The sequence below is a fragment of the Molossus molossus genome, unplaced genomic scaffold, assembly GCF_014108415.1.
Source record: "Molossus molossus isolate mMolMol1 unplaced genomic scaffold, mMolMol1.p scaffold_m16_p_8, whole genome shotgun sequence".
In the NCBI taxonomy this organism is placed as follows: Eukaryota; Metazoa; Chordata; class Mammalia; order Chiroptera; family Molossidae; genus Molossus; species Molossus molossus.
The window spans coordinates 6,205,788-6,228,216 of NW_023425402.1; the positions used below are offsets into that span (position 1 = coordinate 6,205,788).

At 40.8% G+C, this 22,429-nt stretch overlaps 1 protein-coding gene across 8 annotated transcripts in view; it reads left to right on the forward strand.

Moving 5' to 3' along the window:
- The window catches only part of UHRF1BP1 (UHRF1 binding protein 1), an 83,373-nt gene that overhangs the window by 11,882 nt on the left and 49,062 nt on the right, over window positions 1-22,429 (forward strand). The window contains exon 1 of one of the 8 annotated variants that reach the window (XM_036248124.1): window positions 18,287-18,330. The exons of the other annotated variants lie outside the window; for them this stretch is intronic. The gene's annotated coding sequence lies outside the window, so the exon portion shown is untranslated. Of the gene's footprint in view, window positions 1-18,286; window positions 18,331-22,429 lie in introns of those variants that run through there. 8 annotated transcript variants of the gene reach the window in all.

Here is a 22,429-nt window from a genome sequence, read left to right on the forward strand (position 1 = left end):
GTATCCTATTGTGCTGATTCTACCCTCACCCATCTGCTACCATACCCCCTTCCCTGAACCATGTCTGCATACTCTGCTCATCTCATTTTCTCACCAAAATTCCCAATTTTTAGCAGATATGATTTCAGCTAAGTCAGTGGGGGAAAGTAGAGAACATATTTTGGAGCAGGAATGCTATTCTAATTAGACCAATTCTAATTCAGAGTAAGTCCTACAGGGTCAGCTCCCCTAAGCTACTCTTACTTTCTTTTTTTTTTTATTCTCACCTGAGGACACCTGAGGACATTTTTCCATTTTTTGTTCAGATAGAGTGGGAGGAAGAAAGAGGGGGAGGGAGAGAGAGAGAAGGAAACATCGACGTGAAAGGGACACATCGAGTGGCTGCTACTCGCACAACCCAACCAGGGCTGGGGACAAAATGCAACTGAAGTACACGCCCTTAGCAGGAACCGAACCTGGGTCTCTGGACTGCAGGCTGATGCTCTAACTGGTGAACCAAACTGGCCAGGGCAAGCTACTCTTACTTTCATAGCTTCTGAATCCACAGGTACTCTGGAAGTTCCTAGTTTGTTTTGTTTTTGATTTTCCAAAATGATTTCTGTTGCAGTGGTAGTGGGGATGGGGCGGGGGTCCCGGAAGCTGTTAGTGGTATGTCTGAGTCATTTAAAAGTTGGGGAATTCCAATATGTAGAAAATCCAGATTAGGATGGGCTAAATTCATTCAAGCTGGCTGCCTCTAATCATCTGGCATCTGGTCTAGTGCTTTCCTAGGGAGGGTGGAAAACATGCATTTCCCTTTTCTAAGAGAAATGTTTTTTCCTTGTTTTCTTCCTCCCTCCTTCCCCCCTCCACCCCCTTCTTTTTGAAATCTGTTTTTTTAATCCATCTGAAAGAAGGGGCTGCAGTTCAGGCACTCATTTTTTTTAGAAAATGTCTTAACAGAGGTTGATACGAAGTTAGAGGCTTGGTGATGTATTGTAGAAAATATCCTTTTGCCGAACCTCAGTAGAGCCCTCACTGTCTCCCCTTCAGGTGAAGTTGGCTTGGCTTCTTAGTCCTCTGAACCCTTAAGAGAGGTTCTTCCGCCTCTTTGAGGAAGGTTTGCTGCAAGAAGGTTGAATATTCAGCTGTAGGTGGTGTGTCAGCCCTTGTTAGATGCCTGGGACAGGGAGTTCAGGGAGTCTAGCCTTCCTTCAGCTAACCCCAGGCCCTGGGCTGCCTTTGAGGACTCTGTTTCTGAGAACATTTATTCATTAATTCTTTCAGTAATGTTTTATTTATTTATTTATTTATTTATCCTCACCCGAGGACATTTTTCCATTTTTTTTTCAGATAGAGTGGGAGGGGGAGAGAGAGAGAGAAACATTGACGTGAAAGGGACACATTGAGTGGTTGCCACCCACACGACCCAACGAGGGCCGAGGACAAACTGCAACCAGGGTACATGCCCTTAGCAGGAACTGAACCCGGTTCTCTCTGGACTGCAGGCCGAAGCTCCAACCGCTAAGTCAAACCGGCCGTGGCTTTCAGTAATGTTTTATTGACCACCTGCATTGTATGCCAAGTACCAGAAACTTGAAGACACATGAGACAAGATTTCCTTTCAGGGACTCAACTGCCTATAGAGAAAAACAAGCCTGTATACAGTAAACACAGTGAAGCATTAAGTATCTCTGGAGCCTGAGTGGCACAGAAAGTCAGGGGCAGAAAGGTGATGCAGAGAAAGCTGCATGAGCACTGGTATTGATTTGAGAGGTTATGAGACTGCATATGGTTTTGTGTCACTGGACTATAGAGTTTGAAGGTGGAGCACAGCTAGGAACAAGACTGGAGAGAGAGGCTAGATCATAGAGGCCTGTGTACTATGCTAAAGAATCTGGATATAAGGCTCAGTTTGGTCTGTGTTGCCATTGACTGGGCCTGAGGCAACTGGAATTCCCTAAACCTCTATACTCTTTATTAACTTTGTTGAAAGTTGGATGGTAAAGTGTAGTTAAGTTCTTGAGCCAGGTGGCTTAATTTTTTAAAATCATTTTTAATTTTTTTATTGTAGTTGACATGCAGTATTATATTAGTTTCGGGTGTACACACCAGAGATTAGACATATAACTTGCTAAGTGATCATCCCGATAAATCTCACACTCATCTGACACCCTACATAGTTATTAGAATATTATTGACTACATTCCCTATGCTATACTTTACATCCCCATGACTTCTGTAACTACCAATTGTACTTCTGAATCCCTTCACCTTTTTCACCTATCACCCCAACTGCCTTCCCATCTGTCAACCGTCAAAGAGTTAGTTCTCTGTATCTATGAGTTTGTATCTGTTCTGCTTGTTCATTTATTTTGATTTTTAGATTTAGTTGTTGATAAATATATATTTATTGCCATTTAAAAAATTTTATGTTTTTATTGATTTTCTAGAGAGAGAGGAAGGGAAAGAGAGATAGAAAGATTGATGTGAGAGAGAAACATGAAGATTGGCTGCCTCCTGCATACCCCCTACTGGGGATTGAGCCTACAACCCGGGCATGTGCTCTGACTGGTAATTGAATGGGACCTCTCAGTCCATGGGAGGATGCTTACTTAATCCACTGAGCCACAATGGCTGGGCTTTATTGACATTTTATTCATATTTTTTATCTTCTTTTTTTTTAAAAAAATTATTTTTATTAATTTATTTTTGTTACAGATGTTTCTCCTTTTCCCCCCATTGACATCTTCCTCCCCACACCCCATCCCCAGCTTTGTTGTCTATGTCCATTGGTTATGCATACATGCATATAAGTTCTGTGGTTTACCTCCTCCCTCCCTTTCACCCCCTCTTCTGAGGTTTGTCAGTCGGTACCCTACTTCCATGTCTCTGGGTCTATTTTGTTCATCAGTTTATTTTGTTTATTATATTCCACAAATAAGTGAGATCATGTGATATTTGTCTTTCTCTGCTTAGGATAATACTCTCCAGGTTTCTCCATGTCATCTCAAAGGATAAGAGATCTTTCTTTCTTACAGCTGCATAGTACTCCATTGTGTATATGTACCACTGCTTTTTTATTCACTCATCTTCTGATGGATACTTGGGCTGTTTCCAGATCTTAGCTATTGTAAATAGTGCTGCTATGAACATAGGGGTACATAGATTCTTTCTGATTGGTGTTTTCGGCTCCTTAGGGTATATTCCTAGAAGTGGGATCACTGGGTCAAATGGCAGTTCAATTTTTAATTTTTTGAGGTAATACCATATTGTTTTTCATAGTGGCTGCACCAGTCTGCATTCCCACCAATAGTGTACTAGAGTCCCCTTTTCTCCACATTCTCACTAGCATTTGTTGTTTGATGATTTATTAATGGTGGCCTTTCTGACAAGTGTGAGGAGATACCTCATTGTTGTTTTAATTTGCATCTCTCTGATGATTAGTGATGTTGAGCGTTTCTTCATATGTCTCTTGGCCATTTGTATGTCCTGTTTGGAGAGGTGTCTATTCAGCTCCTCTGCCCATTTTTTAATTGGGTTCTTTGTCTTCCTTTTGTTGAGTTGTATGAGCACTCTATATATTTTAGAAATTAATCCCTTATCTGATGTATCATTGGCAATAATGCTTTCCCATACAGTGGGTTGCCTTTCCATTTTGATGGTTGTTTCTTTTGCTGTGCAGAAGCTTTTTAGTTTGATGTAGTCCCATGTGTTCATTTTTTCGTTTGTTTCTGTTGCCTTAGGTGATGTATCAGTGAAAATTCTGTGTATGATGTCCAAAATTTTGTTACCTACATTTTCATCTAGGATTTTTATGGATTCACGGGTCACATTTCAGTCTTTTATCCATTTTGAGTTTATTTTTGTGTATGGTGTAAGTTGATGGTCTAGTTTCATTTTTTTGCATGTAGCTGTCCAATTTTCCCAACACCATTTATTAAAGAGGCTGTCTTTACTCCATTGTATGCTCTTGCCTCCTTTGTCAAATATTAATTGAGCATAATGTTTTGGGTTTATTTCTGGGTCCTCTGTTCTGTTCCACTGGTCTATATGCCTGTTCTTGTGCCAGTACCAGGCTGTTTTGATTACAGTAGCTTTGTAGTATAACCTGATATCTGGTATTGTGATTCCACCTACTTTGTCCTTCTTTTTCAAGATTGCTGTGGCTATACGGGGTCTTTTTTGGTTCCATATGAACTTTTGAAGTATTTCTTTTAGTTCTGTGAAATATGTTGTTGGTATTTTGATGGGGATTGCATTGAATCTATAGATTGCTTTGGGTAGTATGGACATTTTAATGATGTTAATTCTTCCAATCCATGAACAAGGTATGTGCTTCCACTTTTTAATATTTTTCTTTATTTCTTTTTTCAATTTGTGGTTTTCTGCAAATAGATCCTTTACTTCTTTGGTTAAGTTTATTTCTAGGTAGAGTAGGTGTGCTATAGGGCCCAGTGGAGCCTCCTCAGTCCCTGAGCTAGGTGCTCCAGGTGCACCTCTGTGTGGGTTGTGTGCACTGTCCTGTTGTGGTTGAGCCTTGATTGCTATTGGCGTCACTGGGAGGGATTTACTTTATCCCCAGGCCAAGGGGACCATCTGCGACTACAGTGGAGGAGCTTTGTTGCAGGAGTTGACCCTATGGAGTAGGACTTGCTTCAGTGGAGCTTTGGTGCTCACTGAGTCCACTCCTTGAGTGTGAGTGTGTCACTTGTGGAGGTGGTTGGGTTGTAATCCTGTGTATTCTGAAACTGTCTACCGGGTTCACTGGCTTTGGGGACTCCTAGGAGGTAAAAAGTCAGCCCCTGCCTGTGCCCTGCCTTGGACTACCTGGAATGAACTACAGAGTGATCTATAGATGGCTGGTACTTGTGTTGGGCTTGGAGGTACCCAGGAGAGACCCAGCTGTGAATCAAGGCGGGCTGCTGCTAGTGCCTGTCCTGGGGCCACTTAACAAGGAGGTAGGAGGTACGCTGAGGCCAGATTCTGCTTGTTTGAGAGATTTTTAAAAAGTCTGAAGCGTGAGGCAAGAGAGGCCAGTTGTATGGAAAAGCCACTGGAAAGGGCTTGGATGGGCCCACAAGTTGGGTGGGGTGGGGTCTCTCAGGGAATCACCAGGGTGGGGTGAACAGTGTGAGCCAGGTTGTTGGAGACTCAGATATGACACCTGCCTGCCAGCTCTGTTGGGAGAGGACTCAGAAAAGGAACAGTGGTCCTGCCAGCACTGTCTGGGAGAAAGCCACACCCCCTTCCCCCCAAGCTCTTGCCCTGATGCCAGACAATTCATTTTCTCCCCATATGGTTCCTTTCAAGCTACTGCCCCAGTGTTGGAGCTCAGAGGGAGTGAGTCCCAGTTAGTCTATGTGCTGGCCCTTTAAGAGGAACTGCCTGGGACTTCAGAAACCCTCTACTTACTCAGTCTCAATCCCTGCTGGTTTTTACAGCCCAAAGTTATGAGGACTTGTCTTCTTGGAATTGGAACCCTGGGCTGAGGGGTCTGGTGTGAGGCTGGGACAGTTATCATCTCAGGGGGGATGTCCATAGCCAAGATATTCCTCCCAATTTTAAACCACCACATGTGTATGTAAGACCAGCCTGTTCTAAATCTCCACCCCTCCTATGAGTCTTGATGTGCCTTCTTTAAATCTGTCATTGTAGGACTTCCATTCAGCTAGATTTCAGGCAGTTCTGAATGTGATGGTTGTTCTGTAGTTTAGTTGTATTTTTTAAATTAATTAATTTATTTTTAGAGAGAGAGAGGAATATCTGTGTGAGAGAGAAATTGATGTGAGAGAGAAACTTTGATCTGTTGCCTTTCATATGCCTCAACCAGGGATCGAACCCACAACTTTCTGGTGTATGGGACGATACTCCACTTGACCAGGGCAGTTTAGTTGTATTTTTGATGTGGTTGTGGGAGAATTTTAGTACTGCGTTTATTTATGCTGCCATCTTGACCAAAAGTCCCCCAAGTGGTTTGATTTTGAATCCTAGCTTGCTGGCAGTGTGACCTTGGACAAGTTACTTAACTTTTCTATATCTCAGTTTTCTCATCTATAAAATGGAGATAATAGTTGTCTTTTATATTATGGGGTCATTGAGAGAAATAACCTAATTAAAAATATATAATCAAGTCTGGAGTAAAGTAAGCAATTATTAAATATTAACTGTTATTTTAAAAAATTTTGTTCTCAGAAATATCCTCTTTTATTTTCCTAATATTAGTTTTATTATAAAAGATTCTAGACAGAGCTTTTAGAATATACTAATTTCTTTCTCCTTTTTGAATACCTTGCACTTTGTAGTTATCTCTAATGGATATCTCTTCTACCTCTGCTTCGCATAGAACTGTATTTCTGTGCTTATAGTAAAACCTAATGTAATACGTCTGGTTAATCAGACATAGTTTGTAATGTGTGAAGAGAATGTGAATGGATTGTTGGATATACCCTTTATTTCATTCCACCTATTTGGCAGTTAGCATTTATTTGCTTTGTATTATTATCAATAAACACTAATTGAGCATCCTTATCGTAGACTTCGTGCTGGACAGAAATCTGAATTACACAGTTCTAGCTCTTGAGGAGCTCAGTTATCCTTAGGATTAGAGACCTTCATTTTGTATTTTATTTTAAATTCTTTGTATCCTCTGCAGCTACTTTATGTGGTTTAAACCTACTGCTACTATCTTGGGTATTTGTTCATGATGTCTGCAGGGGATACTATTCAGAGGTCTGACAAGGCTTTTCTTTCTTTCTTTTTTTTTTTTTTAATCCTCACACGAGGATATTTTTCCATTTTTTGTTCAGATAGAGTGGGAGGGAGAGAGAGGAAGGGAGAGGAAGGGAGAGAGAGAGAGAGAAACATCGACGTGAAGGTACACATCGAGTGGCTGCCACCCGCACGACCAACCAGGGCCGGGGACAAACTGCAACCAAAGTACGTGCCCTTAGCGGGAACCGAACCCGGGTCTCTCCGGACCGCAGGCCGACGCTCTAACCGCTGAGCCAAACTGGCCAGAGCTGACAAGGCTTTTCTTTCACTAGTGGATGTGCAAGATAGCTCCTTTTGAGCAGTCTGTTCCTCTTAAAATAAGCATACAAGCTGGTCAAAATTAGGGCCAGTTCTGATAAAAAAAAATTAAAGACAGCCTAATGCATGATATAAATTTGCCTTTTTCTTCAGTTTCCTCCTTGTGCAATTTTCAAAGCTTAGATAATTTAAGTGCTTCACTTTTCTAACTAGCTGTTTGAGGCTATTCTATGAAGAAACATCTATTCTTATTCAGTAATGAATAACCAACAATGCCTGTTAGTGGAATAGGCCTGCGTTTTCACTTTGATTAATCCAAGAGCTTGTACATAAGTTTTAAGGTCAGAAATGTAGCCCAGCTGGTGTGGCTCAGTGGTTGAGCGTCAACCCATGGACCAAGAGGTCGCTGGTTTGATTCCCGGTCAGGGCACATGCCCAGGTTGAGGGCTCGATCCCTGGTAGGGAGCGTGCAGAAAGCAACCGATCAATGTTTCTCTCTCATCAATGTTTTGATCTCTCTCTCTTAAGAAAATTTAAAAATAAAATCAGAAATTTAGTATTCACATTTCACTAATTTCTATTTTTTTTTCTTTTTATTGATTTCAGAGAGCGAAGGGGAGGGAGAGAGAGATAGAAACATCTATGAGAGAGAACATTGATTGGCTGCCTCATGCATGCCCCCCACTGAAGATCGGGCACACAACCTGGGCACGTGTCTTGACCGGGAATCAAACTGGCGACCTCTTGGGGCATGGGTCAACGCTCAACCACTGAGCCGCACCGGCCAGGCTATTCTTTTTTTTTATATATATAATTTTTTTTCTTTATTGATTTTTAGAGAGAGGAAGGGAGATGGAGAAAGAGATGGAAACATCAATGAGAGAGAACATTGATTGGCCGCCTCCTGCATTCCCTGCACTGGGGATCGGGCTCACAACCTGGGCATGTGCCCTGACTGGGAATTGAACCAGTGACCTCCTGGTGCATGGGTTGGTGCTCAACCACTGAGCCATACTGGCCAGGCAGTTTCTATTCTTGATGTAAGTTTGGGAATTGTCAAGACATGGAAATGAAGGATTAAAGGGAATGTATTATAATGACAAGAAACGTGTTTTTTTTTATCCTCACCCGAGGACATTTTTCCATTTTTTGTTCAGGTAGAGTGGGAGGGAGAGAGAGGAAGGGAGAGAGAGAGAGAAACATCGATATGAAAGGAACACATCGAGTGGCTGCCACCCGTACAACCGACCAGGGCTGGGGACAAACTGCAGCCGAGGTACTCGCCCTTAGCGGGAACCGAACCCAGGTCTCTCAGGACCGCAGGCCGACGCTCTAACCGCTGAGCCAAACCGGCCAGGGCGTGACAAGAAACGTTTTCACAAAGCGAGACATGCCAAGCTTTGGGTCATGAGTTGTAACCATCTGAGAGACCTAATCATGATGGGAACTCAATGGTTGAAGAGTTAAGAGAGGGCAAAGGGCAGCTGTTTCTGAGTTACAGTTGATGAAGAGCGCCCCCACTTCACTGTCTTAGTCCTGATTCTAGAATGATCAATAAAAGGGTATATAGGTGGACTTTAGATAAGAAATTGCAGCCATGCCCTAGCTAGTTTGGCTTAGCAGTTAGAGCATTAGCGGTTAGAGCATTAGCGTATGGACTGAAGGGTTGCCAGTTTGATTCCCGGTCAAGGGCATGTATCTGGGTTGCAGGTTTGATCCCTGGCTCCAGTCAGAGGCAACCAATTGATGTGTCTCTCTCACATCAGTGTTTCTCTCTCTCTCTCTCCCCCTCCTTTCCTTCCACTCTCTCTAAAAATCAATGGAAAAATATCCTCAGTGAGGATTAACAAAACATAAGTACATAAATACATACATACATACATAAAAGAAAAAAGAGATTGCAGCCCAAATTTTAGGTAGTGGTCAAATAAGTAATAGTAAATTAGATGAGAAGTCCATAGGTAACATGCTTTATAGGCTTCGACCCTTGTTGGTGGGCCAGATTGCAAATATTTAGTTCTTGGAAAAGACTGGCTCAAACCAGACTGGGTATAGGGCTTCAGCTACACAGGCAAGCCTCTGGGTGTAGAGGAGGGAACTAGAATGTTCATCAGGGCTACTATTGAGAATTAAGGAAAGAGAACCTTTCTAGAATCCTTATTCTATCAACTAGCCTAGTATTGGCACAGGGAGTAGGGTACATGGGAGTCCCTCATGTCATGGATTTGGGGAATGGGGAAATGTGTGTAATCTTACAGCTTTTGAGAATATAAGTCAGTACCATCTCTATGGAGGGAAATTTGGCAGTATCTATCAGAATGTAAAATGTACAATTCCTCTTCTATGAATTCTTCCTACAGAAGGAATCAAACAAGAAAGAAAAACCTATATGAAAACAATGAAAGAGAAATCAGTAGGGATTTTATTAAATCTATACAGAAGTGGAGTTTGTAGATAACGCTCCAATTATTAAAAAACATGACAGTGTAAAATGCCCACTATATTGTTCATTGAACATAAAAGCAAGTTTTAGAAGCATATATCTGAAATAAATCTATTTTATATATTTGTCTATCTAGATGCATAGTTATTTCTATGTAGTGGAAAATGTCACATTCTCTTTATACCTTTTTATATTGTTCTTTTGTTGTTAACCCTCACCTGGATATTTTTTTTATTGAATTTTTTTTTTTTTTGGAGAGTGAGGAAAGAAGTGGGGAGGGAGAGAGAGAAACATTGGTGTGAGAGAGACATATCAATTGGTTGCCTCTTGCATGTTCCCCAACTGGGGCCGGGGATCAAACCTGTAACCCAGGTACATGCCCTTGACTGGGAATTGAACCCGTGACCCTTTGGTGTGCAGGCCAATGCTCTAACCACTGAACCACACAGGTCAGGGTCCTTTTTATATTGTTTTAATTTTCTTATGATGGGCGCTTCACCAGCAGACCAAACAGTTGACTTAGCCATCAATCATGCTACTCTGAGAAGTGCTTTTGTGCACATCTGGTTATATGTGTTTTTGGTAGCTCATATCACAGTTGCCTCTTGGGGAGGACATAATACCAATGAGATCTAGTAGGAAAGGTCTTTACTTTTTTTCTTTTCTTTTTTTTTTTAAAAATCCTCACCCGAGGACACTTTTGCATTCATCTTCAGATAGAGTGGGAGGGAGGGAGGGAGGGAGGGAGAGAGAGAGAAACATCCATGTGAGAGAGACACATCGACTGGTTGCCACACACATGACCCCAATCAGGGCTGGGAACAAACTGCAACCGAGGTGTGAGCCCTTAGCAAGAACCGAACCTGGGTCTCTGAACTGCGGGCCGATGCTGTAACTGCTGAGCCAAACCGGCCAGGGCTTTACTTTTTTTTTTTTTAAAGTATGTTATTGATTTTACTGAGAGGAAGGAGAGAGAGATACAAACATTAATGAAAGAGAAACATCAATGGGCTTCCTCCTGCACGCCCTCTACTGGGGATTGAGCCTGCATCCTGGGCATATGACCTCACTAGTAATTGAACCAGCGACTTCTTGGTTTATGGAATGATGCTAATCCAACTGAGCCACATTGGCCAGCTTGTTTTTAACTTCCAATAGAGAGATATCTTATATTGATTGAACTATCCCTTCCTCAGATAATAATTAAGAATTCTGGACATTATATAAAAAACAACTTCTTGAAGAAAAGTGACCAAATTAGGCAGAAACTGATGGGGAATTTGAATGATGGGAACTGTATTGGGTAAGATTCTCTTTTATACAGTATTTTGCCTGTGGACACTCCCCAGTTTGCATAGTGGGTAGTGACTAGAATTTGAGCAAAACTTCACAATATTACTAGTTTGGGAGTCAGAGACTAGAGTTCAGGGCTACACAAGGGGCTGGAAAATAATGGGAGAAATCTCAGAAAGTAGGGAGCAGTAGAAAGGGAAGCCCTAAAATCTGCTTTTAAACTGTTTAGATCCTTGACATGCATTGTAGAAGACTCAATGGAGCCTAGAAAAAAAACAACAGGTAGAAAGCTGAAAGAATTGAGCTGAGATTCAGCTGCTGTATAGTACAGAGGAGACAGAATTTGAAATATGACTCTTACCAAGTTATTTGCATAACAGAAGAAAATTCACTCTTTAATTGATGTATGGATAAACAAAATGTGGTATGTTCATACAGTGGGATATTTGTGGCCATAAAAATGAATGAAATGCTGATTCATGCTGTAACATGTATGAACCTTAAAGACATGCTAAGTGAAAGAAATCAGACAAAAGAGTACATACTAAATGATTCCATTTATAAAATGCTTAGAATAGGCAAATCAATAGAGACAGAAAATAGATCAAGGTTGCCTTGAGTTGTGGGGTATGATAGCAGAAGGGTTTGGTTTTCTTTGGAGGTGGGTAAATGAAAATTGATTAAACTGAAGATTGCATAACTCTGTAAATATATTAAAAACCAATGAGTTGGCCCAGCCGGTGTGGCTCAATGATTGAGCATTGACCCATGCACCAAGAGGTCGCTGGTTCAATTCCTGGTCAGGGCATCTGCCCAGGTTGTGGGCCTGATCCCTAGTGGAGGGCATGCGGGAGGCGGCCATTCAGTGTTCTTTCTCATTGATGTTTCTATCTCTCTCTTCCTCGCTCTCAAATCAATAAAGAAAAAATATTTTAAAAAAAATAATAAAATACATCCAGCTGGTGTGGCTCAATGCTAGAGCGTCAGCCTATGCACCAAGATGTCGCTGGTTCAGTTCCCGGTCAGGGCACATGCCTAGGTTTTAGGCCCAGTCCCCAGTGAGCGGCATGCAGGAGGCGGCCAATCGATGTTCTCTCTCATCGATGTTTCTATCCCTCCCTCTCACTTTCTCTCTCTTTCTAAAATCAATAAAGGGAAAAAGAATAATACAATAAAAACCAATGAGTTATACACTTTATTATTATTATTACTATTATTATTTGTTAATCCTCACCTGAGGATATTCTTTCATTGCATTTTTTAGATAGAGTGGAAGGGAGGGAAGAAGAGAGAGAGAGAAACATTGATGTGAGATACATTGATTGGTTGCCTCCTGCATGACTCCGACCAGGGCTGGGGATCAAACCTGCAACCCAGGCAGGTACCCTTGACCAGAAATTGAACCCATGATCCTTCCGTCTGCGGGCTGACACTCCAACCGCTGGACCAAACTGACCAGGGCGAGTTGTACACTTTAAGTGGATATACGTGTTCCTTGAGAATTATGTTTCAATGGATTTGCTATGAGATAGAGGGAGAAAGATAATGACTGAAAAATTTCAAGTTTTGTGAAAAACAGATTTATAGAATCCAAGAAGCTCAGTGAGTCCTAAGCAGGGCAGATAAAAAGAAAACTACCCCAGGAACATCACAGTCATATTGCTGAAAACTAAAGATAAAGAAAAAAATTTGAAAGCATCCAGATAGATAAAAATGACTCATCACATCAAGAACAATGATATAAATTAATGACTGACATCACATCAATAAAAAACAGGCCAGAAGACAATGGGATGATATCTTTAAAATACTGAAAGAGCCCTGGCCGGTTTGGCTCAGCGGTTAGAGCGTCGGCCTGCGGTACAGAGAGACCCGGGTTCGGTTCCCGCTAAGGGCATGTGCCTCGGTTGCAGTTTGTCCCCGGCCCTGGTTGGTTGTGCGGGTGGCAACCACTTGATGTGTCCCTTCACGTCGATGTTTCTCTCTCTCTCTCTTCCTCTCTCTCCCTCCCGCTCTGTCTGAACAAAAAATGCAAAAATGTCCTTGGGTGAGGATAAAAAATAAATAAATAAAAAATAAAATAAAATACTGAAAGAAATTCTCAACCTAGAATTCCATATCCAGCTAAAATGCCCTTTAAAATTGGTAGGTGAAGTAAAGACATTTTTAGACAAATGAAAACAGAGAATTAGAAGTATTACAAGAGATTCTGAAGAAAGTTCTTCAAATTGAAATGACACCAGTTGGAAACTTGGATTATAGGAAAGAATAAAGAACATTGTCAATGCAGATATAAAAGACTATATGTTTTCTTCTCAATTTTTTTTCTTTTTTGATTTTAGAGGAAGTGAGAGGGAGAGAGATGGAAACATCGATGAGAGAGAACATCGATTGTTTGCCTCCTGCTTGCCTCCCACTGGGGATTGGGCCCACAACCTGGGCATGTGCCCTGGCTGGGAATTGAACCAGTGACCTCTTGATACATGGGTCAACGCTCAACCACTGAGCCAACTGGCTGGACTTCTCTTAATTTTTTTTAAAAGAAGACTGTTTATAACATGCAAGTATAATATATATGACAATATTAACCTAAAAGATGAGGGGCAGTAAATGAACTATGTTGTTGCAAGGTTCTTACATTGTTATGTGAAGTAGTACAATATTAACTCTAAATAGATCATAATAAGGATTACACACTGTATCCCTTAGAGCAGTCTCTCTTTTTCTCTTTCTCTGCCCCTCCCTCCCTCTTTCTTTTTCTCTCTCTCTGCACACACACACACACACACACACACACAAAGAGGTAGAGCTAAAAAGACCATGAGATAATTACAATGAAATAGTAAAAATATTAGATTAACATAAAAAGAGAGAGGATCAAAATCCAGATAGAACAAATAACAGAATAGCAAACCGAAATTCAACTGTTATCAATAATTACATGAAACGTGAGTGGATTAAATGCTCCAATTCAAAAGCAGAGATTGTCAGACTGGATATAAAAGAGATATCAATAGATATAAATGATGGATAAAAGTACACCTTGTAAACAGTAAACATAAGAAAGCTGGAATATCTATATTATCATCAGACAAAATAGATCTCAAGACAAAGATTATACTAGAGATAGAAAGGAACATTTCATAATAAATTGATCAGTTCATCAGAAATAATCATAAATGTGTATGAATGTAATCCAAGATCTTCAATATACTTGAAATAAAACCAGACAATTAAAAGGGGTAAAGGGCAAATCCACAGTTATAGTTGGACATTTTTAATACTCCTTCCTCAGTAGTTGATAGAACAATGAGAAAATTATCAATAAAGATATAGAAGATCTGAATAACATGCATCACCTTACCTAACTGACATTTAAAGAACACTACACAAAATCCTGTCAAAGAGATTGTAGACAACATGAGTGAATGTCTAGGTTGAAAATCTTATGGCTTCTTTACAAAAAGTTAGTAGCCCAGTTGGTTTGGCTCAGTGGTTGAGTGTTGACCCATGGGCCAAGATGTCCCTGATTAGATTTCTGATGAGAACTCATGCCCAGGTTGTGGGCTCGGTGTCCGGCATGGGACATGCAAGGAGGCAGCCAATCGATGTTTCTCTCTCTGTCCCTCTCTCTTCCTCTCTCTCTAAAAATCAATAAACATATGTGAGCCAGGCCATTGTGGCTAAGTGGTGGAGCATTGACCTATGCACCAAGAGGTCACTGGTTCTATTCCTGGTCATGGCACATGCCCATGTTGTGGGCCCAATTTCTAGAAAGGGGCATGCAGGAGGCAGCCAGTCAATGTTCTCTCTCATCAATGTTTTATCTCTCCCCTCTCCTTTCCTTTCTCTAAAGACAATAAACAAACAAACAAATAAATAAATAAAATTTTATATGAAAATGACCTGGAATGGTCAAAATAATGAGAGGATTTATCCTTTCAAGACTTAAAATGAAGCTACAGTAGTAAGAAGTGTGGGAATTGGCATAAGGATAAATAGATCAGTAGAACAAAATAGGAAGTTCAGAAATCAGCCACTGTATATAAATTGTACCTCAAATAAGGCAAAACCAATGAAAAAACCCAACATTGTATACAATAAAAATCTAGAAGGAAAGAATTTTCTCCTAAGAAAGTCATATATCTGTTCATGCAGAAGTTTTTTTGTTTTTGTTTTTAAAATATGTTTATTGATTATAGAGAGAGTGAAGCATCGATGTGAGAAACATTGATTACTTGGCTGCCTCCTATATCCACCTAGACTGGGAATTGAGCCTACAACCTGGGCATGTGCCCTGCCCAGGAATTGAACCAGTGATCTTTTGGTGTATAGGATGACACTCAACCAACTGAGCCACACTGGCTAGGGCCATGGAGAAATTTTGAGAGTACCTATTAGGGCAGCCTCGAGGATTGAATGGCATATTTCAGCAGATTATCTGGGATGGAATGTTAGCTACTTTAGCAATTGAGATTTTTTTTTTAATTGATGCAGGGATCCTGTATCTAAATCAACTTCTGCAATGTTGTGTTGTGTTTTATCTTTGCTTAAAGACAAGCCTGTGGTATGTCTGAGCAGTAAAAATATTTAGATGTGGATTTGGATACTAAGCTTAGAAGCCAAGGACTGCGATAGTAAAGGAAATGACATGTATTTTAATTCTCCTTTGAGGGTTCAATTTCTATGGGACCTGAAGCAGACAATGCTGAATATAGCAATGTATTGATCCTATTATTAGGGCAATAAAGGTACTGAATTATAGGATTCAGGTAGTGGGAGATTTGTTTATTTATTTATTTGTTTATTTATTTATTTTTTTAATCCTCACCCGAGGATATTTTTCCATTCTTTGTACAGATAGAGAGGGAGGGAGAGAGAGGAAGGGAGAGAGAGAGAGAAACATCGACGTGAAGGGACACATCGAGTGGCTGCCACCCAGGGCCGGGGACAAACTGCAACCGAAGTACGTGCCCTTAGCGGAACCGAACCTGGGTCTCTCTGGACCGCAGGCCGACGCTCTAACCGCTGAGCCAAACCGGCCAGGGCAGGTAGTGGGAGATTTGAATGAAGGCTTGGTTAAGCCCTATTTCTGCTATTTATTTAGCCCCTGCTTTACCACTGGCTATCTGTGATTTGGGCAAGTCATTTAATTTTATGACCATTTGCAAATTGTAGATTTGGACTAAAGATTATTTAAGGTTCTTTCTAGCTTTGAAATTCTGTGAACCTGCATATTTAAGAATTCTCACATGTCAATATTGTACATTTTCATGAAGATGTCTGAGAACCTTTGTTGTCTTTGGCAGATAGCAGTCCTTTGGCAGAAATGAAATCTGATCAAAATCTGTTTTTCCAGCTTGATTTGATCTTAGCTTCTATGCTCTGTAACAGTAACAGATGGCCAGAAAATGTTTTCCCACATACTAGAAGTAGAATAAATAGCAGGTTTCCATTAGCCTTGTCGGCCACCCTTGGACTCAGTGATATCATCCTCAGTTAGGAAAACAAATGCTGACGAAAGTTTGTGCCAGGGACTGGGCTGGTTTCAAGAGCAGACCTCAGATTAGTGGTTTCCCTGGTTGAGTAAACCTCTGCAAACCACCCTGGCCAGTTCGGCTTAGCGGTTAGAGCTTTGGCCTGCGGTCCAGAGAGACCCAGGTTCGGTTCCCGCTAAGGGCAAGTACCGCGGTTGCAGTTTGTCCAGCCCTGGTTGGGTCATGTGGGAGGCAGCCACTCGATGTGTCCCTTTCACATCAATGTTCCCCCCCCCCGACTCTATCTGAACAAAAAATGGAAAAAAGTCCTCGTGTGAGGATAAAAAAAAACAAACCTCTGCAAACCTCCCCCACAATGACTGGCACCATGGATCACTTTTTAACCTATTTTTTGTTATTACTGTAAAATGCAGACAAATTCAGTTGAAGAATTCTTATTACCTTTTTTTGAGAAAGTAATAAAGTAATATTAATACCCCTCCACCCCGAATCCTAAAACTAAATTGCTAAGTGAAAAAGCAAATGTATGTTATATCATTATTGCTGTTATGGAAGAACAGCCCATGGTGGTAGAGCAGACCTGCATGTACCGTCAGCAGTCCTCAGCATATGAAGAGTTCCTGGTTATTCAGCTTTTGATGATTACTTGCATATTGGATCATGGAGCTGATGGCACAGCACCCTCTGTGGTCTCTTGTTAGTTTCTTGGAAGAGACTGGGCATTCCTGCCAAATGGTGGTAGATTAGCCTTAGGCATACTTGAAGATTTTATTATCTGACTGAATTGGTAAAGTTTAGAAAGGTTTTTTTATGTTGTTAATTATCACCCAAGGATATTTTTCCTTTGATTTTTAGAGAGAGTCAGGGGGAAGGGGCGGGAGATATCAGTGTGAGAGAGATACATCTTACTGGTGTCTCCCACATGCACCTGGACTATGGGCCTGGGGATTGAACATGCAATCCAGGTATGTGCCCTTGACTGGGAATCACACCTGAGACTCTTTAGTTCGTGTCCGACACTAAGTAACCACTGAGCCAAACCAGCCAGGTCTAGAAACGTTTTTGATGAAGTTAAACTAGCTTTATCTACCAAAGTTTAGATTTATTCTTCTTACACAGGTTAAGTGGTCCATGGTAGGTTGTAAAAAGGGAAAGGATGTCCTCCAATCATTTCTGAGACAGCTTATGAAATTCATTCTGTGCCATGTGTGTTTTGGAGGAACACAATATTAAGAGATGTTAGTAGGCCCTGGCCGGTTAGGCTCAGTGGTTAGAACATCGACCTGCGAACTGGAGAGATTTAGGTTCGGTTCCCGCTAAGGGCATATACAGTACCTTGGTTGCAGTTTGTCCCCAGCCCGGGTTGGGGTCGTGCAGGAGGCAACCACTCAATGTGTCTCTCTCACATCGATGTTTCTCTCTCTCTCTTCCCCCCTCTCTGCCTCCAGCTCCACCTGAAGCTAAAAATGCAAAAATGTCCTCAGGTGAGGATAAAAAAAAAGAGAGAGATGTTAGTAGTATCGCCCTGGCTGGTTTGGCTCAGGGTTGGAGTGTCCGCCTGCAGATCAGAGAGTCCCGAGTTCGGTTCCAGCTAGGAGTACGTACCCCCCCAAAAAAGACGTTAGACAGTACAGTGAGCAGACTTGGGGTCATATTTTACCACTGTCTCTTCCTGCCCTGTCACCTTGGGCAAATTACTTCACATCTGAACCTTATGCTCTTCCTCTTTAAAATGGGGAAAATAAAGTATTGTGAAGACTAATTGAAATAATGTGTTTAAGTTCTTTAGTTCAGTTCCTTGTACAAAGTAAAATGTCATTATCATTAGTAGTCTGGTTCTGTTAGTCTAGGTCAGGGGATGAGGCTTTTTCCCATTTGTGGTGTGCAAAATAAATTGTTTTAAAAAATGTTTTCATTGATTTTTTTAGAGAGAGATAGAAACAACACTTTGAGAAACATTGACCTTCTGTCTCCTGCATGCCCCTTACTGGGAATCAACGCACTACCTCAGCATGTGCCCTGACCAGGAATTGAACCAGGACCTCTCAGTCCATGGGACGATGCTCAATCCACTGAGTCACACAGGTTGGGCCAAAACAAATTGTTTTTAAATGACTTGTAGTTAACCAAAGGACAATGATCTAGCCCAGTCTATAAGATAAAAATACACAATTATTTTAAGCTGTGTGTCCATCTCCATACTCAGCAATGGCCTAGAAAAAGATATTAAGTCAGCATTCTTGTATGTCCAGGCAGAGTAAATGTCTGGGAAGAAATTTAAGAAGGATTGTATGAATAGATAGAGATTGAAGCAAGTATCTGTAGAAATTCTCTACTCTGATAGTCAAAATTATGTAATAAAATTAAATTTATCCTCTCACTTGCTTTATTGTTTTGTGCCCGACCTGGAAATATGAATGATTATTTTTATCCAGGAACTAATCCACTTTGGGGCAGGAAGACAGGTTTTGTGCTTTTCCGGTTCTTCTGTATTAGTGCTGTTGATGAGGGCTGTGTGCCAACAGGCTGGTGAGCAGTCCTCAGTGAGTTTAGTCTGCAGTCCTGGTGTTCACACACATGCAATTATTTCCAAGACAATCAGAGACATAAGTCTACCTACTTACTCTCAGAACTGCCCTGAAGAAGTCAGTGTTGTCATTTGCCAGTTGACATGGCTACAGAGTTTATTCCCTGTTCTCTGTTCTCTTAGTACTAGAAAGACATGGGATGAAAATCTATTCCTGGAGCCAGAGTGAGATAAAATGGGTAGGATTTCTGGGGAACATTAATTTGGTTTTAATCTTATTCAGATTTCAATGTCTAGAAACCCAGGTTGAAAGCATAGGAATACGCATACTGGGAATGGAAGATGCTGCATTGAGATAGAAAGATAGATCTGAGGGCTTGTCTCTTGAAAACCTGAGTTCTTGGATAATAATCTAAGCCTCCTAAACTTTAAAAAAAAATTGACATACAATATCATATTAATTTCAGATGTACAACATAATGATTTGACTTTTGTATACATTTTGAAATGATCTCCTAAACCTTTTTTAAAAAGATAATAATTTAAGCCTTTTTCTAAAGGCAGAGGGTAGTGGAATCCAGAAATAACAATGATTATGATTTTTTTTTTTTTTTTTAATCCTTACCCGAGGACATTTTTCGATATTTTGTTCAGATAGAGTGAGAGGGAGAGAGAGAGAGAGAAACATCGACGTGAGAGCGACACATTGAGTGGTTGCCACCCACACGACCCAACCAGGGCTGGGGACAAACTGCAACCAAGGTACGTGTCCTTAGCGGGAACCAAACCCGGGTCTCTCTGGACCGCAGGCCAACGCTCTAACTGCTGAGCCAAACCGGCCAGGGCTGATTATGATTTTTATTGGGCACTTAATAAATGTCAGGTATTTTGTGTATGTTAGTTAGATTTTTTAATCCCAGCAGCCCTGTGAGGTTGGTTGAACAGTTTGCCTAAAGACACAGTATTAGTAAGTGAGAGCTAGACCTTTGAACCCAAGTCTAACTCTAAAACCTGTGCTCTTAACCACCAAGCCATAATAAGAATAGAAATTGAAAACTTTGTTCTTGAAGAATGGATTTATGCCTCTCTTTTCCATCTGTAGACACTGGCTTTCTCTTCCTTGAACTATTTTAGCTGGTTAACTGAAACCTCAAATTAAAGCATTCTCAAACTTCAGAGAACAGAAGAAATCACCTTGAAACTGTTAAAAATGGGGATTTCCTACCCATCTCCCCATTGTGATTCAGCATATCTGCTGTGCGGCCCAGTGATCTGCATGTTAAAATAAGCATACCAAGGTGATTCCATCCATGTGATCAGAGGCACATAGTTTGTGAAACATTGCTCTAAATACCAGCAAGGTTAAGGTGGACTTTAACATAATGTCATACTTTTTTTTTTTTAGTCCTCACCCGAGGACATTTTTGCCATTTTTTTTGTTCAAATAGAGTGGGAGGGAGAGCGAGGAAGAGAGAGGGAGAGAGAGACATCGATGTGAAAGGGACACATTGAGTGGTTGCCACCCGCACGACCCAACCAGGGCCGGGGACAAACTGCAACCGAGGTACGTGTTCTTAGCGGGAACCGAACCCTGGTCTCTCTGGACCGCAGGCCGACGCTCTAACGGCTGAACCAAACCGACCAGGGCAATGTCATACTTTTTAATTCAAGGTTTCAAAAATGACATTTATTTTATATGGAGTTGTATTTTTCATAGACTACAATGTAGAAATTAGATCTATGGCACCTATTGAGTATAATTACTCTGAGAATGTCAGTGCTTACAAGCAGTATAGTTTATTTTTTACTATGTTTATGTTTTATTTTATTTGAAGTATGTTTCTCTTTTTTCAGAGAATATACTTGAAAAAAGTCCCTATCACTTTCTTTTCTTACACATGCCTTTTTATCATGAGGAAAAGTAGTTTATGTTAGTGATTCTCAGACTTTTCTCCCCACTCCTGTGTATTAAAGGGATCCTTCTTTCTCTGACAGTGGCCACTCCTACCATGTCTCAGCATGGTAGGAAGATGGGCTCTTATCAGAATCTGGGGAGGATGTGAGGAAACATACAGTCTTTACAAACTAATTATATGTCTTCAGATATTCTTATCTCTAAAACAAATACTTCTGAATGATGCCTGCCTCAATTTCTGTGCTGATGTGGCTTTCCTGGATATTTAACAGTACAGGAAGGGTGGGTAGGAGGAAATAATAATTGTAATACAGAAGAGACTTGAAAAGAAAGCCTGCCTGTACCTAGTGATTACAAATAATGTTGAGTTCTGTTTTCTGCTTTCCTTTCCTTCCTTCAGGACTGTTTCTTCCAAATTCCTCAAGGGCATGCACAGTATCTTCCTTTTCTTTCTCTTGTTTATGTAGTAGAAGTGCTATTTAAGATGTTCTTTTTTTCTTTTTCACATCCCATTTTTGTTTTCTTGCAGGTAGCCATTCTTTGCAGGTAAAGAGGAATTTTTTTCCCCCTGTGGCAAGTTAAATTTCTAGTCTAGACGACAGGAGCCATTAGAGAAAGCTTATCTTTTTGGATCAGAGAATAAAATTGGTTCATACTCCGTAAATGTTTATTAAATTTTTTTTAATTAGTTAAAATCAGTAAAAGTATGTGTAAGGGTCTGGGATTTTATTTTACCCTATTTAGAAACTAGTTATTAGCCTGCTACAGTTCATGTATGTGACATAACGCATGAGACTGCTGGATCAGAAACAAAGGATTTAATTACTTATGGCCCAGCAAGCAGCATAAGCATATGTTTGCAGTTAGTCCCCATACCCCCCAGGTCCCATGGGAGTAACATGAATGGGCCCAGATAGATGCCTGCACCTGTGTTATAGGAATGGAATTTGAGGAAAATGTTGCTTTTGTTAAGTGGTAAACAAGCCTACTCTTTGTCCTGGAGGGGGACATTATTTTATCCCCCAAAGCTGCTCATTGCAACACAATCCTGAGAAGTGGCCTGGGTAAGTCGTGGTCTAGGTCGTGCATTTTTGGCATACCCAGCAAGACTGTGTAGCAGTGTGAGAGACCCGTGGCAGAGTAGTTCTCCCAATAGTAAGTACATACAATAGGTAATTGACAGAAATCTTAGTAAGATTTATTATGAAATAGTTGCTATATATAAAGGTAAAAAAAGCCTGGCCATGAGGCTCAGTGGATGGAGCATCCTCCTATGGGCTGAGAGGTCCCAATTGGATTCCAGGTCAGGGCACATGCCTGGGTTGTGAGCTTGATCCCCAATAGGGGGCGTGCAAGAGGCAATTGATCAATGTTTCTCACATCAATGTTTCTCTGCCTTCCTCTCTCTCTAAAAAAGCCACTAAAAAACATTTTAAAAAAAGATAAAAAGAATAATATAATGAACAGCCATACAGTCATAACTCCACCGAGAAATAAACATTATCCATACAGTTAAAGCTTCCTGTGGACCCCTCTCCATACCAGTGCATTCCTGTGTATCCCTTATTATTATGTGGTATTTTGCATGTTTATAAACTTCTAAACAATTTTTTACTATAGTTTAAAAAGTTGTTAAAGAGTCTTTGTATATAATACCATTTTAAGCATTGTAGAAAAAAAATTAAAGGTAAAGCTCCTACATGTCATGATCTTACGGTTCAAGGAAAACTAAAAACACAGTG